This window comes from Gallus gallus, chromosome 5, assembly GCF_016699485.2.
Source record: "Gallus gallus isolate bGalGal1 chromosome 5, bGalGal1.mat.broiler.GRCg7b, whole genome shotgun sequence".
Lineage (NCBI taxonomy): Eukaryota > Metazoa > Chordata > Aves > Galliformes > Phasianidae > Gallus > Gallus gallus.
Genome location: NC_052536.1, coordinates 15,907,214 through 15,925,088, shown reverse-complemented (window position 1 = coordinate 15,925,088; position 17,875 = coordinate 15,907,214).

Here is a 17,875-nt window from a genome sequence, read left to right as displayed (position 1 = left end):
AGAAGGGTTTAATGTTGGGATAATGTTGAGGACTTACAGAAGGTATATAGCACAGACCTTCACATCAACCCACAAAGGAAAATAAAGCTTCCTGCTCTACCTTGCTGCTTGTTAAATACGTAAAGAATGCTTACTTTAAGGAGGGCTGATTCCAAGTGGCATTTTAAACCTGGAGAAATCTCAGTGTTCTTCCAGACAGGAGAACCAGCAGCTGGTCTTCCTTGGTAGAAGTTCTGCAATAAACCAGAGCCCAAATCAGAGCCGCTGTGAAACACTAATGGCAAAACTTTGTATGAAGAGATAAAGACGATGCTGACTGAGAGATTTCAACAGAGACCATTTTTCAAAGGAAAGCACCTGCTGTAAGGAGAGTTACTGAGACTAAAGATCCACCTGTGACTGCTCAGAGCCCCACACCAACCTTTGCTGTGATGGAGGACTATTCACAGGCATAGCCCACTGAGCTTCATGCCATGTGGAGGTTCATCCTTTGCAGTAGCACAGGACTGGAATGAAAGTTTATTTTCAGAGAGTATGGCATTCTTGCTTGGCAATCCCATTCCTCCTCCAATTAACAGACTAGGGAGCAGTGTCCAAGCTGAAACAGAGAGAAGGGAGATCAGCCTATGGAGGCAGGCAGCTAGGAAAGACAGACTTAACAGATTTTATATTTATCAGACATTAAGTTTATGCTTCTCTGTGACTTTAATAGCAACCCCTTTGCTAAAAGGACATTCATCACAATCCAGAGTGATGGCAAATCTAGTAGCAGCCAAGAGCTCAGTATTCCTCCAATGATAAAGATGCTGCTTTAACCCATTCATATGTTGCAGGGGTATTTGGAGAAAATTAAGTTCGGGCAGCTGTGAAAAGAAGCCTGACCCCCACACTGAGGAAGCTGCCTCCCACCTTTCTGCCAGCCCTGCAAGAATTCCTCCAGCAAAGCCAGGAAAAGCAAAGCTGTGACATTCCTGAAACGTCTGACATACATTTGTTAGGAAGTGAAAAACAGGTTAAAAGTAACCTTATCAGGCCTCACTTTATTTTTCCCCTTTTTCTTATTGGAAGAAAGAGGGACTCCTTTCAGAGAAGGTTTTACGCTCCCAGCGCAGAGGACTCCAAGCACAGAGCCAATGCCCGTATCACCTAACTTTTCTTATGCAAACCTGAGCAAGTCACAGTGTAGCATTTCCTCAGTTTCCCCTACATAAAAGGGGCAGGGAGAATAATTTTCCTTTCATCCTTTCTGCGTAACATAGAGAAAGCCACAGCAGGTTTGAGGCCTGGCTGTGCAAAGAAGGAAGGGGAGAAACATAGACTGCAAGCCCAGCACTCCCCCCGGAGCTGCAGGCAGGCCAGCTCTTGTTTTCTGCCATTGTTGTCATCCCTGACAGAGAAAGGAGGGAAGTGCAGAGGCTTAGAAGGGAAAACAAAGAGCCCAGCTGTATCTCAGCTCCCAGGGATGTCCTCCAGGATAACCTTGCCATCCCACCACAGCTGGAAAACTTGGCTCGACTGAAATGCTTTAAATGCTTTCTACATATTTACTCCTTCTGGATTTCTCTCCCCTACTCCAGTTTACAGCATCCTCCTCTCCCAGCTGCCAGAACTGTCTGAGCTCCTGTAGCGCTAAACACTTAATGACAACTGCAGAAGCCCCTAAAGTGAATTTACTGCCTTATAAATGACACACAGGTTTATTTTATGGCAAATATCAGTACGGAGACATGCATCTTTATTCCTCTTGGGCAGCACTGTTTACTGAAGACAACGTCACTAGATCCAGACAGGCTGAGGAGGTTCTGTGCTGATTTGCAAAGGGGATGTAAAGAGAATTGTAAAAAAAAAAAAAAAAAAAAGGCAGCAACAAAACAGTTTCCTCCTTCAAGGCTGCCACAGGATGGTCACTTTCCTTTTCCAGCATCTCAGATACAGGTCTTCATACTTCCTCACCCAGCTTTCAGAGAGAAAGCAGCCTCAAGCTAAACATATATAGGGATTTTTAGTCCTTCTCATCATTTATCACAAGTAAAGATGCGTATAGATAGTCTGCAGTAAGTTAGAAATGATTGAGGAAAATACTGTCTGGATGCACATTCATTCATCTCCTCCAAAAAATAGATACGAGGAGGACAACATATACATACAACAACTGTAGTTACGATTACACCTCCTAAGACGATGTCTGAGGAAACTTTAGCAAGGAGTGGGTGAGGTCATGGACTCACCAGGACACGCTTCAGAAAGCTTGGGCCATCTGCCAGACTCTATAGGTAGCACTCAGTGGCGTCTCCAAGACCAGTTGCTCATATTCTGCCTGTTGGTAATGGTAGCATTTCCCTCTTCTTTTATCCATCGTGTTGGTTCTGATCATTGTTCCCTGTGGAAGTAAGCACAGCACAAGCAAGACCTGAGGTTATAGAGGACTTTTAGGCACTGCTTTGGAAGAAGTGGTTTCTTAGGTGTTAAAGAACACTTAATGCTCAGAACCAAACAACTGCACTGCCACTAATTAAGCTAACATAGTAAGGGAATGTTACCATCATCTCCTACGCTGTTGGTCAGGAATGGGTGGTGGCTAAATAACAAGAGAGCTATTCTTTTGGAGCCTAGTAAGCCAAGCAAAAGAGCATGTCTGCATTATGGATATAACTGTAGAGAATTGTGCATGTATGATCTGAAGTACTCTCCTTCACAGGCAAGGCTGCAGTGCCATGCCTGGAATTACAGCCCTTGCATTTCTAGTGCAGCCATTTCCAGCATCATGACCCCAGCGAGGTTATGGCAGCTACAGACTGGAAAATCTGGAGACACTATGAATCAAGAGATCAGAGTACTATGGGACAGAGCCTTCCCAGAGGAGTGAGCTAAAGGAGATGTGGCTGACAGGTTTGCAAGAGGAAAACTCATACTTTTTTTTTTGTGCCCTATTGGTATTAATTGAAACAACACTTAAGGGTATCCTGTGTTAGTGAGATGGTGAGGATAAAAAGCCTGTTCCCAAAGTCTCCTGCAGGCTAGCAGCCTCAGGAACAGAGGGGCTGGCACTGCCTGAGGAGGAGGAACATGTCACCATAAAAAGTCCTGAAAACATAAAAATAGTTCAGTGGGTTTTTTGGTGGTGATTCTTGGACTCTGAATGCTTTTCTGGTCATAACTACACTCCCTGTTGCAGCTACCAGAACAGCAGTCATCGCATTTCTCTGTGCTGCACGAGCAAGTGTTGCTGTTTAAACCTCCACTCCAGCTACCTTTTTGGAGCTACTTATAAAATTAACCGTTTCTGGTGCTGAAGCCACACTTTGTCTAGTTCTTAGTCAACAAAATTCTGTTCCAAAGAGAGGAAAAATTATCCTTTTTGGTGGCAAATAAGGGAACTGTGAAAGGAGAGTAACTGAGCACGAAGTCCATTGCAGTTCTCCTTGTCCTATGCTCTTTATGAAGAGCCATCTTTTATTCCAGGGAACTCCAACATCGCAGTGGAAATCTAAAGTGTCAGCAAAAGCTAAAGGAGTTGGCACAGAGACAAGTATTCAAGGAGTGCTGTAAAAATCCCAAAGTGAAACACATAAGAAGAAATTCAAGTAAAAAGTCAACTACAGTATGTTCTGCCGCTCCAGACTGCAAGGTTAACTCCAGCCTGTGCTGTGTCTGAGCAACCAACAAAGCAGGTCAGTTTGTGCAGCTATGCATCTCCCTTTCTGCAGTGCTTGCAGCAACCTAAAACTTTACATTTGCATACCCATTGCCACAAGGTATCACCTAAGACCTTCCAACAATAGGCAGTGGCAGGTTTCTTCAGCCTCACTCCAGTGCTATCCATCACACGGGAATCACTTCAGCAGTACCTGAGCTTTAGTCGTGGTGTAGGACAAAGCGCACCCCAAAATTCCTTCTCCAAATGCAGGATTAGTGTAACAGAGCTGGTCTCATGAGGATGCAAGAACAGATGCTGAATGCATCACAGAGAAGTGCTGTGATTTAATCCAGCATCTTTACATGCCTCTATGCTGCTCCAAGCATCCTTGCACAGCTCAGGTGTCCTGTACCAAGCAGAGCAAGAAAAGAGCTTCAGAATCCTTCCAAAGAACTGAGCAACTCTGTCTCATTTTTGGAAGAAAAGCTTTATGCACTCAGTGGTATATACAAGTGATCACTCCCTACCTTCCATCTGCCCACCCGTGGTAATTGGCTTTTCATCACAGCCTTCAGTTCATTGCAAACTGATGTTCACATACTCGCCTTCTTTCCTCTGTGTACCATAGGTTTGATACAGATGGCAAAATTCCAGTCAGTGGTTGCAAATAGAATCTCCACACAGTCACACTTGAGCTGCTGGGGAGCCCACATTACGGGGAATGCAGGAGGAAAATCTGGAATCCATCTGACTTCAGAGACACAGCATTTATTCACATAACAGCCAGGTCCTGCCTCACCTTATCCCCAATCAATCATGGTTAATACTCAACATCTAAAATAATACTATAAAAATAGTAAAATAGAATAAAAATAATAAAGTAATACTATAAAAATAACCTGCTACAGTCTGTGTGACCACGGAACCTGGGTGGCCATGGAGCCTGAAGCCTTTGTAGTGTGATCATCCTTTCAGAGTAAATTGAGTGTACAGAGGAAACATTGCAAAACATGATGGTCTGTTAACATATGGCTGTTATGTTCATTCATATCTTAACAGACAAAGCTCACCTCCACCACTAAAAGCATGGTCAAGTCAAGTGCTGTAAGATTAGAAGACTTAGAAACTGTAGAAATAGTATGAGAAGGAATATGGGCTGACGTTTGGACTAGATGATCTTAGTGGACTTTTCCAACCTTAATGATTCCATGATTCAGAACAAACTGATGGTAAGATGCCAGCCTTAACTACGCTACAGATGAGGTCACAGATAAAGGTTGTTCCTTTGACATTTGCAGCATGAATAAAGTTTCTTTAGCTCTTGAAAGGTACTTAAGATACAGCCTGTTGTAAGCAGAGGTGAAGCCACACTCAACTAGTTACTGCCTGACTAATTTTTGTGGGCGGTTCAGATGCCAGGCAGGACTTGCTCTGTCCTGGCAAGATGAAAATCTTTCTTGTACGCAATGGGAAAGGCCCCATGATACGGCTCAGAGCCACGACTGTTTAGATATTAAAACAGTGGATGTCGAAACTGATCCTGAAAACAATCTGTTACGTGAACTCTACCTGCTGACTGCTTGCTGACAGCACTTGGAGTTGTTCTTGATGGGATTATGCTGAGTGCTCCTGGCAGCTGCCAAGGAAAGGATGTAGAAGGTAAGGGAGAAAAAAAAAGGAAGGTGACGTGTAAGGGAGAATTTGAAGACAGGAGTAAATGGGAAAGGAGTGGTGATAAAGTTTCCTACAAGATTTATGCAGGCATCGATACACACAAATTCACTGCATTTAGCATTTTCTTGAACATGATCAGCTCAGCACTTTGTAAAATATAAGAACCTATAATATACCTAGAGGGAATTTCCTATCTGGCAAGCGAGATGACTGAAACTGTACAGAAAAATGAAGCTATTTCCATGGCAGTGCAGCAGTGTGAGATGTGCCTGAAGGTCCGCAATGGAGAATAATTTCCCGTAGATGGCAGCATTGGTGAGCATCATCAGCTAAACCGCAGCTTCGGGTAGCCCAGCTCACACCCATGGTTTCATAGCAACTTTTTTAGCATCTTTCACCTATGGGAAGCAAAGTTTTTTCAATCATTAATGATTCTGGACTCTTTATGGCTCTCCTTCACAGATCTCTCTCTGATAGTGAGGTTACGCTTTAAACATACAGATTTGCACAGCACAAATATGTAATATACACACATTTTGACAGAATGATGCAGCCCACTACACACAGAGGCTCAGGAATGTGGTGCTGAAGCATCACTCAGGAGCTCAGAAACTATGCACAAGAATTTATGTTACTTAGGAAGTATCAGCATGATATCAATCGATTAAAATAGAGAGGATACAATATTCTGCTTAGCTAATAGGAAAGTTGAGGCTTTATTACTTCCTGGACTTCGATGAGATCAGAACAATTGCTCAAGTCAGTGCATTAGAACACTGTCAAAGAGGAAGATATGACTGAGTTAAGGTCTAGCTCCATGGAACAACCAAGTCTTCACAAGAAACTTCGGCTAGTTCTCTCAAGTTACAGACTTCACTGCAGAGCCAGACTAGCCTCAAAGTTAGCTTTGATTTACTGGTTTTCACCTCTCCTTTCTGGGTTTTCCTTACAACAGTACAGGTGTACAGAGATAAAAATCAAGGAGGCCACAGCAAAAAGTACAATACAATTGGCATGGTGAAGAGTGATGATAAAACTTGCACTGATACAATAGTAAAAGGAAAACAAGTGAAGAACTGAATTATTATAAGGCAATGAAAGCTCTTGTTAGTTGTCACAAAACAGGCGTAGTTTGTAATGAATTTTCTTGCTTCAGTATCTATTAAAAAAATCACTATGGATCAGGCAGTCAACACAACAGCAACCTGGAGAAAAACCTCACATTAGAATTCAGAAAGAATAGAAAAGATGCGATGCACAGAATTAATTTCACCCAACTAAAAGCTAGGAAATTTAGGAGAACCCGCAGAACCATTACTGGTGAACTCTGACAGCTCGTGCAGGATTAGGAGTGCTTCTGGAAGGCAGAAGAGTCATAAAGAGAGTGTTCATCTTTGAAAAGAAAGAGGGAGGACTCAGAAGAATGACTTGCTTAGTTTAATTCCGAGAGAAGATAAAACTAACATACCACTTGGAAGCACCTACCAGGAAAGTATGGGTTGGATGAAAATACTACAAAGTAGCTGGGATATTCATCGGAAAACTGCATCAGTAGCTGCAGGAGTCATGGGGATTGGCTGGTCTACAGGAAAGAGGAAAAGTGAAAACATTCATTTCTGTAAAGAGAAAAGATCTACCCTCTATGCCCTTGGTTATCAGGTCAGGAAGCTCAAACCACAGCCAGGAAGGTTCAGCTTTGAAGAAAGGAAAGATATAACAGTAATAAGTATAGTTGGAATAGACACGAGAGTGAGGAATCAGTCCTAGCAGAGATTTCAGCAATCCAGTACAACAAACACTTCTAAGATTCATTGCACACTGCCCGTTCTGTCCTGAAGCTGGAGCACAGGGCATCTGACCTCCTGAGGTCCCTCTTCTCCCTTGCTTACTCTGAATTTAATATTTTCTTACAAAAACACTATATTAGGTTATTAACTGAACACTCACTAAGAAAAAAAGAGGAAAGATGTAGATAGGGCTGTAAGTGATGGAAAAATCACCAGATGTTGATGCTGGCTGCCATGAAATCAGTCACCTAGACAAGGCAGTACTTCTTGTTATTTTTACAGTCATTGTGCATAAATCCTCTCTACACAGAAGAAGCCACAGGATTTGGAAAGGCTCTGCGACTCTCCAGAGGTCTGATGTTACCCTTTGGGTTTGCAAGGTGACAAGATGCCCATCCAAGCCACTGCACATACTTTTCCCTGTGACCTCAAGCTTCCTGTCTCCAAGCCCTACAAATTGTTGGCATACAAGGTCTTCTCTCCCTTACTCTAGAGCCACTCTTCATACCCTACCCAATCAGCAGAACAGCCTCAGCAGGACAGACTCCAATGTTGTCCTGGAATAACAATGTTTTCCAAGTGCACAAGTAAAGACCACCATACAATGCCTACAACCAGGTCCATCAGTTCATTAGTGAGGCAAGCTAAAACTTCTGCAGAATAAAAATCACTATTATCATTAGCTTCCCTTAAGTGCTATAGGACTTCTAGAATGCATTGCCGGCCCATATGCATGGGCCCAGTTCAACAACGGTTGATACTGCTTTGATCTACACACTCTGTGACACGAGAGAAGCCAAACTGACATCTGTTATTATTGTGAAGAGGCACTAAACTCCAAAACAATCCAAAACCAAATGGAAAATAAAGGGAAAACGCAGCAGGAATAAAGGATCCTTCGCAACTGAGCAATAAAAAGTCATAGTGGAAAGTATAAGGTGGCTACTTGACTTGCAAGCTCCTTGTTTTCCAGACTAAAACTTCAACCTCAAGAAGGAATGTCATGGAAAAAAGAAAAAAAATATCTGTTAAAGGGGCAGTATCTCTGTGTCTGAAACCATTAGTAGGCATAGGATGAAACAGGTCATTAAGCAACTTGGTTTTGAGGAAAACCAAATGTTTAATTTCTAGCCTCCAAAAACAGTAGGCCGAAATGAACTATACTAAGTAGACTGATGGTCATATCAGAACTCATCCTTCTCAAACTAAAGCATCTATTATCTTTGAATAATTTGCAATTCAGACAAGGCAAGTGATAGCTAAATCTACAGCAATTCATTTCAGTAAGAAGCCATGGAATGCCCTCAGTGTTTCACTCTTTGGTCAGAGTGAGAGCACTCAAGTCACTTGCTTGGAGAACAAAGGTGAGGGGAAATCCGCCTGGGCCTCCACTCTGAAGTGATTGTATTTGGAACATTAGAGTTTTGTCTTGGAGGACTAGAAAGGAAAAGCAGAGAAGCCACATCCTGTGGAATTTCAGCTGACTGGGAAGCAGGAGCCAGACCAGCTCTAGTTCTCAAATACTGTAGCCTGTTTGGGGGGCCAAAAAGAGCAAAGACCTGGAGAAACAACAGCCAGGCTCTCAAACTATCCTCTTGAAATTCAGCAGTGCTGTATTGCCGCTCCTTCGGCAACAAGAATGGCACACCCTCTTCGTACCATCTCTGCCAGGAGCAAGGACACAGTGATCATTGCTTACCTTGTGTTCCAGCCCATGCTATCTGTATAGAAAAGATAGAATCCTTGTTTTCCCTATCTCCCTTCTATGTTTAAGCCTTCTAAATGATTAATACTGGTTATTTGGGACCTCAGGGTAGGGAAAGAGTTGAAAGAGGAGAGAAAAGTTGCCTGAGCAGTTGAGTTTGTTGTTAGGACAAACATGAAAATGCTCAAGTTCTTAGCAGTCAGATTTCTGAGAAACCCATGACATAGGAGACGCAATGCGTCCTCATCAGCCTTCACTTAAATATTTACTTTGTCTCCATGACTGCCTCTGACCCAAGCTCTCGGCGCCATGATGTCACTGGAAGAAGCCAAGACCAGACCCCTGGTAGGAGCAGTGGTCAGACTGGCTTTCTGGCACTGCCCTGGATTAGTCATCAGCTACCCTGCTCCCCATTATTACACCAACAGGCAGCAGGCCAGCATTTGGCTCTAACATTCTTATTTCCCTTCTGTCTGCACTAGGAACTCTTCTTTATTTGCTTTTTAACTAGAAGAACAAGAAAGATCTCTGAAGGAATTTACAGACTGTGGGCAAAATCCAGTCTGGAATAGATGGGAACAGAGAGTTGGATTCAGTGACCAAACACATTGGTATTCTTGTAAGGTGGGACATCATTGGTGCTTACATAGAAGCAAAAAGATCATTCACCCTCTTCCCTTAAAATAGGAAGGCAATCAGGAAAACTAAAGTGAAATATCCTGATACCTTTCACATATACAATGCAAAGAGCACCACCGCCCCTTCAAATGGCCACAACTGGTCAGAAACAGAACTGTGTTTGCAGGTTATGTGACAATATTCTACTCAGAATGGCTTGGGTTGTAAGGGACCTCAAGGATCATCACGTTCCAGCTCCCATGTGCCTGTCTGCTGGTCAGCTTTTTCTCTCTCCTCCTGAAAGCTTTTAAACCCTTTTTGTCCAAACCAACAAACAGCAGAGAGCTCAAAGATACCGCATTTATAGAAGTTTGATTGTAACAGACGCACATCACTGGCAGCACCACCAACACAACACCAAACTCTCTCAGCAGCCTGGTTGGGGATAAAGGGAGAAAAGAGGATCTCTGTTCTATTTTCATTCCAGATTGTATTCGGTTTAGATGGAAACATATTTAAGATTGGATATACATTAAAAAAAAAGCTGATGCTCTACAGGCAAGTATTACACTACAGTATCAGTGGATTGCAAGGATTGTTTAGTAAGAAAAGAGCAGTCCAGCAGGAGGGGCTGATACATGGCTCCAGTGCTTATCCTTTGCCAGCAGCCTGGTGTGTGGCCCCAGGCACATTATTTCACCTTTCTGCCTTCTGTGAATAGCAACTGATAGTGCACGTATATGTGCCAGCACATTTCTGTATAGGAGCTACAGAGCTCCTCTCCGTATCTCTCATCTCCCCTTCTGGCACAAATCTCTGCAGAAACTCAGCCGTAAGTGCTAGCATTTCTGACGCAGTAAAAGTCTAAGTTGGCTTAAGAGCAGAATTTAAAATATAATTTAAGAATCAAACAACACATTCTTCAACACAGACCATAAAGACACAAGAGTCCAGCCCCAGACACAGCTGGAAACAGCACTGCAGTTACTGCCAGGTGAGCTCAGCAATTTCTTGTTTCAGTAGAGATGGGAGGAAAGGGCAACCCCTACGCCAAACTCACTCAAGTGTAACCTGTTCCAGTGATTCCTGGAATCTTCCAGCCCCAAACCCCTCTCCCTCCACACTCACCACTGCCTGCCTTTTACACTAGCACTACCATAGCATACAGGGATCCTTGTCACCAAGTCCTCCTCTTGCTCCCTCATAATGAAAAACAGCTGTAGTAGGCATGTCCCAAACAAAGCCTTACACATTCCTGGTGGAACTGCCTCCTCACCACCAAAACCCCCAGACTTTATATTTACTACAGAAAACTCAAAAGACAACCACTTTTCCTCCTCCAAGCTGTAATTTCCTCCCTGACAGGCCTGTCAAATTTAAGATTTCATGTACTATTCTTATCTCGAGTCCCTGCTTCCCCCCTGCCCCACTGCTTAGCAAAGCTGACATCCCTCCAGCACCATGAACATTGCTATAAGTAGCTTCTGTGGAGCAGAGCAGCACATTTTTCCATCTCTAAAAACACCGCAGAGGGCAGTTTGAAACAGAGATAGGAAAATCACTGTGGTGCAATGCGAATCTGACCGAACTATTCTAGAACGTCTTACCAGGTGGAATCCTGTCTAAAACAGGCAGGTGATGAATGTCTCTCCTCACTGTTTATTTTGGTAGATTGCTCTCTGAGGAACCCAGAAAAGCAAAAACTGATCTGAGTCTCTCCACCAACTACAGAGTGTCACCATGTGTAATCTTAGCTATTCATCAGTGGAAAGAATAACCATATGCAAGCCATTGACATATCCAAGACACACTGAACGATTTCAGGCACAATCAGTACATTTCTATGCACAGTCTTGTCATGCAAAGGCTTTTAGAGCTTAGGGGAAAAGGAGTGGTCGCAAGTCAGGGAAAAGCACAGGCAGTATACTTTCTTTCCTGACCCTTTTCCTCCAGTTGTCTGAGTTCCAGGCCAGCAACATAAGTTATTAAAATCTGTTCTAGTATTAAGCAAACAACTGAGAGAGTCTGAAAGCAGAGCCAAGCAAAGGAAGGTCAAAAAGCAAGCTTTTCTCCCACAAGATCTTTACTGAGGACGTTACTCCTCAGTAAGCTATCTTCAGGAACTAATTTCCTTAACACTGGAATTCTTGTGGCTTAGCAAGACAAGTCTTCTATCGGCCTGACAGCCAAAGAACAAGTTTTCCTGCATTTTAACCCTTACTTGGTTCTGCTTCTCAGCCTAGCAGCACTGCTACATGGGCAGCATGCTCGATCTGCTGCCTTCCCAGAGTAGATGGATGCACAAATCGAAGAGGCCTGCAGGGTTTCTCCTCTTTCTCCACATAGGTAAACCAATAGTGAAGTTTAGCTGCCTTGTGCATCTAACCTGCTAAGCTGAAAGGGCTACAAAAAGGCTGGCATTTCCTTTACAACCTACTGTAGGGAACCTGCTTTAGCAGGGGGTTGGACTTGATGATCTCCAGAGGACCATTTCAGCCCCTGCAATTCTGCGATTCCTTCATCTTACTTTAAAAATTACAAGTTTAATGTAAGCAATGGTTTTCAAAGGAAAGGCTATTTCTATTGTCATCTCTGTACGCACTGCTCATTCATGCACTCAAGTGACTTAGATGTCTGTCCCAGGTGAGCTCCTCACAAGTTTGAAGGACTGCAAAGGACCTCATTCTCTCAGGTCTGCTTCAAAAACAGCTTCAGTTTTTTTAGATCAAAGGAGTAAAGAATAATCCCCCCCCACCACACCACTTCTCAGAGGCTTCAGCTAAGCCTTTTCATCTTGAAAGATCCATTGGCTCAGTCACACCACCCTTCATTTGCAATTACGTAATAAGGGCAGCCAAACCAGGTTAGGCTAAAAGTTCACCTAACCTTTTTCCCTCCACTTAGGAGCCTATTAGAACTTCTGTGGTTTAAGAGAGTCAGCTGAAAAGCATATGACACAGGTTGTGTATGGAGCAATCCTTCCTCTGCCACACCCTCCCTACTCCTGTTGGTCAGCAAATTACTCCTATATCCCACAAAGGTCATTCTCACCAAAGCACCTAAAAGACATAGGCAGCAAATACCAGCCCTCGCTGGACGTGCTAGAGCTTGTACCTGCAGCTATATTTTGAACAGGTAAGACCATCCCAGCCCCACCTGCAACTGTCCCAAGGTTCACCTTCCACTGGGGGTTCTCAGGCAATTTAGTGCAGTGTGCTCCCAACCCATTTTCACAGACTAACATCAAGACCTACTGAAAGAGTACGAGCATCAGAAGGAGGAGTATAAATACATGCTAGGTTTTAATACCACAGCACGTGGAGCCAGCTCATTTCTTTCCTAAAACAAATCTATTAGTAAGATGGCATCAGGACAACCCATTCTGCCCTGGCAGGGAAACGCCATCTCCTGCTCACTTGACCTCCGGCCAGGGCATTTGCTGCAGCCACAAGCGACATGCCTACCCCAGTGCCTTGGAGCAACCAGGTGGGTGGCCCTAGAGAATGACTGAGTCAGAGCTGGTTTCTGGCCACCAGTTGGCAACAAAGCCCAATTTTAGCAAAATCTACGTAGGATGCAGTGGTCAACATTCGGCCTGTGATTTCCTGTGTTACATGCAGCTATATTATCCTTAAAACCATCCTAGTATGGTTTTTACATCCCCCTGCTTATATCATCACCCGCACCCAGCTGTGCTCTACGGAAGATTCCCAGCAACTTTCCTGAGGTCAGATATGCAGAACACGCAGTAAGAGGAGAAAAAAAACAAAGCCCTTTCATTATATTTATAGACATAAATACAGCATTTATTTCAATTAAACCAGACCCATAGCATTACTGAAACAGAATGATGAAGGACTATAAAGAACTCAGAATTAAGGTTTAGTACAGCAACACCCTCCAGTAATATGACCAAGGTAAAAGAAGCTAGCAAGCCTGCTTATGGACAATACAAGCACAGGGAGGTTAGAGAGTACAGGTGCAGCCATAATCCCCAGCCCTAGTTTCCCAGTGTTGGGTATATATATGTGCCAAGCAGGTTTCTGTTCTGCACAGTGGGATTTTGCCTTCCCTTTCTCAAATTACAAGCTGTCCCCTTCCCACAGGCAATTACTGCAGCAGCTGAAATCTGTGGCTAATTTGTGCAGGAAACTGCAGCATCTCACCCTCTATTTCAGCAGGAGATTTGTGGCATCACAGAAAGGCAGGAGCAGCTGCTGCCGTATTTTGGGAGGAAACTGTGCAGGACATTTCTCTGCAGGAAAGCAGTCACAGAAGAGATTGAGGAATAGTCATAACTTCCACAAATGATAAGGTTTGGTTACTCCAAACTCTATAATCACAGCAGACCTCCTGATTTTCTTATTACCTTCATGACTTACCCAGCGAGCAGCCTCCCCTCTAAATCTTGTAAAATCCCACTGAATAGGTTTGTTGTGTCCTTCTAGCAAAAGCCTATGGAGTGTCCTGCACTGAATGCTGGCACCTCTACCCTCCTGAGCAGCTCCTAACAGCTACGCCTGCAGGTCACTTCAGTCAAGCTACAGCTCTGCACAGCTCTCTGCACATTTGGGGCAGAGTGCTGCAGGTTTTGGAATCAATATATTAAAAACAAGCAAGTAAGAATGAGTGATAAAACAGAAGTGGAATAGGAGATCTCACAAAAAGGAAAGGGGAAAAAAAAAAGACTGTTTTGCTTCTCTGAATGACTGATATTATACTTTGGTCAGCTGCAAGAACTTATTTCTACACCACAGCACCAAAGATTAGTTGATCACTATCAAACCCACTATTCGAATCTGGTCACGTTAGGAAGAGAGGTAAGCGATCACAACAGCCCGTGCATGATGTGACACCACGTGTGAGGTTGGCAGCAGAATGCAGGTTATCACCCAACCATCCAAACCTTATAGGCAGCTGCTGGAACCCAACTGAGCACAGGGGCTGTCCTGGGGATACATCAGCACCTGGAAAGGTTTCAGAGGAGCTGGAGACGCAGTACCAGGTCAGCTGAGAAATTTACCCTCTGTCTCCCTCTGGTGGCTCAGTGCAGATCAGCGACACGGAGCGTGAGGTTGGTACAGAATGCGGGTTGTCATCCAACTGTCCAAACCTTACAGGCAGCTGCTGGAACCCAGCAGACCTTTTCACTTGCCTTTAGGGATCACAATTCCCAGCACTCCTACTCATCCATAAGCGTTAGGATGAAACTTAGGATCCTTAAGTGATTGCCTAATTAGTTTAGCTGGATGGTTTGTCCAGAGAGGCGGTGGGGTGCCCCATACCTGGAGACACCCACGGTCAGGCAGGACAGGGCTCTGAGCACCTGATCTAATGTAGGTGTCCCTGCTCACTGCAGAGGAGTTGGACCAGATGGCCTGTAAGGGTCCCATCCAACTCAAACAATTCTATGATTCTATGGAACTGTTAGGGGGAAATACCAAATAGGATGTATGAACTGGCAGACGAGTTTGGCTAGGGCCCAGCATTTAATTATGACTTTCTCTTGTGGAAACAGCACTCAAAGTGGATGAAAGAGGTTCTCAGTCTACTTTATTAGAGCCCATAATCCTGAATCCTCACAGGTCAGGCTCACAATCAGACCTGCAGGACTTAGACCAAAGCACAAACTAAACAGGAGATGGATTGACATAATTTGTCTAGAAGAGGCTAATCTTATTCTAGGACTACAGGAATAATATCTACTGGCACTCAAAAAGAAGTATGCCACAGGCCTATGCAAACACAAACAATATGGAGGGCATGGAGAGCATTTGCTATTTCTCACGATGGAAGAGCCAATGGGAAAGGAGGCAGCAGTGGTTAAATTGCTGGGCAAACACATCTGAGACAAGCTGTGGGAAATACAGCTTTTTGTGTGGATAGCACGTAAATTGAGGAACCAATTAGAGCATCAGGGTCTGTTTAACATGATGATATAGATGCAGCCTCCAGTTCAGGAAGTTTTTAAGCACTGATTGCTGAAAGCTGTGACAGTCTTATGGAATAAACACATTCATGATAGGTTTCCCTATTCATTACTGATCAGCATGAGACACCTGATACTGGGCTGAACTGTTCCATATGACCTCCTATTAAGGTATTTTTCTACAGTTACAGGCCTCATCATTCTCTTAGCAGAACTTTAACCTCTTCCAGGTCTCACACTTAGCCAAAACGTAAGCTAGTCAAAGGAAAACAAATAACACTGACAGGCTGGGAATTACAGGGCCAGACAAGAGCCATGCACAGACTGACCAGTTCCCTAACACAGGCACCAGTTAGATGACCACAAAATCATACCAGATTTGTGTTACTCTGGAGGCCAGGTGGAGGGCTGCAGGAGTCTTTCCTGGCCTTATTATTCTAGTCCATGTGGAACAACACGCTCACCTCTGTGCTTCTCACAGCTCTCCCTTCCACTTTGCAGTGCTGAGCTCCTAACTAATCACAGAGGACACAGTGCTTGTGGCAGGGCCCACCTTTCATGCATTCAGTACACGTGACCATATTAACAGAGCAGATTGACAACAAAAGCAACACAGGACCTGTTCTGCACAAGGATGTTTTAGGCCACTTACTCTCACTTTCAGTCTTACTCCTCCAAAGAGGAATGCACCAGACTCACCCAGGCATGCGCCCTCTCCTCCAGCAGCCTCCAGTTCAACAGGATCAGTGACAGATCGTTTCTGGCACAGGTTTCTTCCCCAGGTTGGCAACTGTGGTTCTTGTAGCTAACAGTCTATTAGCTGTAATTAACTACCAGATGCTGCCTCAGGAATAGGCTACTATAATCCATGGTAGCAAAATAATGAAACAGTGCCACGCTTTGGAGATACGAGCTATATAGTACAGAGACCATGGGTTACAGGTCAAGGGATAAGATTACAGTGACCTGCAGTAGATCCAATAGTATAGATGCAGTATGTTTTAGGACTTGATCCAGAGTGCAGAAGACTGAAATAAGACTAAATCACTGTCAGCAGTAGCAGACCAGATCATGGTTGCTCTGCATTAAAATGAGAGTGGGGCACTGCCTGTGCCCATGGCAAGTGACAGCCCCTGACCTCTGGGCACAAGGGGCAAAGCACAGCCAAGAGCAGACAAGCCCAAGGGAAGACATTGGTGATGCCAGCCTTAGCAACCTTGTCCCATCACCTTCCCTCTGCTCAGTAAGACCAAGCTCCATATTGAATCCTCCTCATTCTGAAAGGTAGATCAAGAACTGCCAACACGTGCCTTCAGCAATAATGCTCTAACCTCTTACACCAGAACAAATTGATGGGCATCTGTAGTCACCAACAGCTGTAAACACAGTCCCTCTCACCACCGCTGCACTCACTTAATTGCATCATGCTGCCCCTCGGAGCGCACACACTGTCTGCTCATTGAGCACAGGAAGGATGTGGTTCACCAAGAATCTTTTTCCAAATTCATCCCAATTGCTCAATTAATTACCCTTCGGCTTTGACATGAGGAACCAGTTTCAACCTTCTGCAGCAAGTCTATTTTTAGCAAAGCATCAATTTTCTCTGTTTTGTTATCCCTTGCTGTGTCAAGTCCTGCCCACACAACAAATCTGGCATTGATCGCTTGTGGTAGACAAATATTTTGGCTTAGGCTATGAAAGAGGCAAGAGGAGGAGGGTAGAGAAAAGGAATCTGCGTAACCAGAAAGAGCATCGCTGTGAATCAGAGTTCACATGGAGAAAGCAAACCTAAGAGAAAAAAACGGGGTGAAAAAATGTACTATTAATACGTAGAAATGAATGTGTTTGAACACACAGCTACACAAGTGGCGATCACCTCTCAAGCTGCCAGTGCAAAGTGAGATTAGTAAAATCCATGGTGTAGAAGGGATACTTCAGTTTTGCGTGGTGTCTGCAGTGTGGCAGAGACAGCTCTGTGTGCTAACCCAAATCATCCCTTCCTACCAAACTACCGACCTGGATCAACAGGGGAGGCAAGACTGATGGATTGCTTTGTGAGCACTTTGCATCCTCGTAATGACTGCAGACTGAACAGTTGCCAGAAAAGGGATTGCTCTTATCAGAGATCTCACCTCTGTGCTAATTGCTTTCCTGCCTGCCTGAAATGAAAATAAGCACTGGGGGTACTAATGGGACCCAGACGTGTTCAGGAAAATACCACTCCGAATGCTGGTCCTGCTACTTGCGCAGCAAAAGGGAGGAAGTCAAAATGAAATACCCTCCATACCAACATCCATCCAGCTTGCATTGACATTAACACCCAAAGCAATTTGAAGTGAGTGGCTTTAAGGTACAATCCAGCTCTGCTTGTCACTCTCCATGGGTGGCACCAGGTATCACACAGCTCCCACTGCTGCCACCCACCTGGCCTGGTCTTTCAGGAACTGAAACTCCATGTCCTGGTCCTCACCCCTCAAAACACACCCTCCTTCCTTCAGAGAAGGTCATAACATGAACCCAGAGCT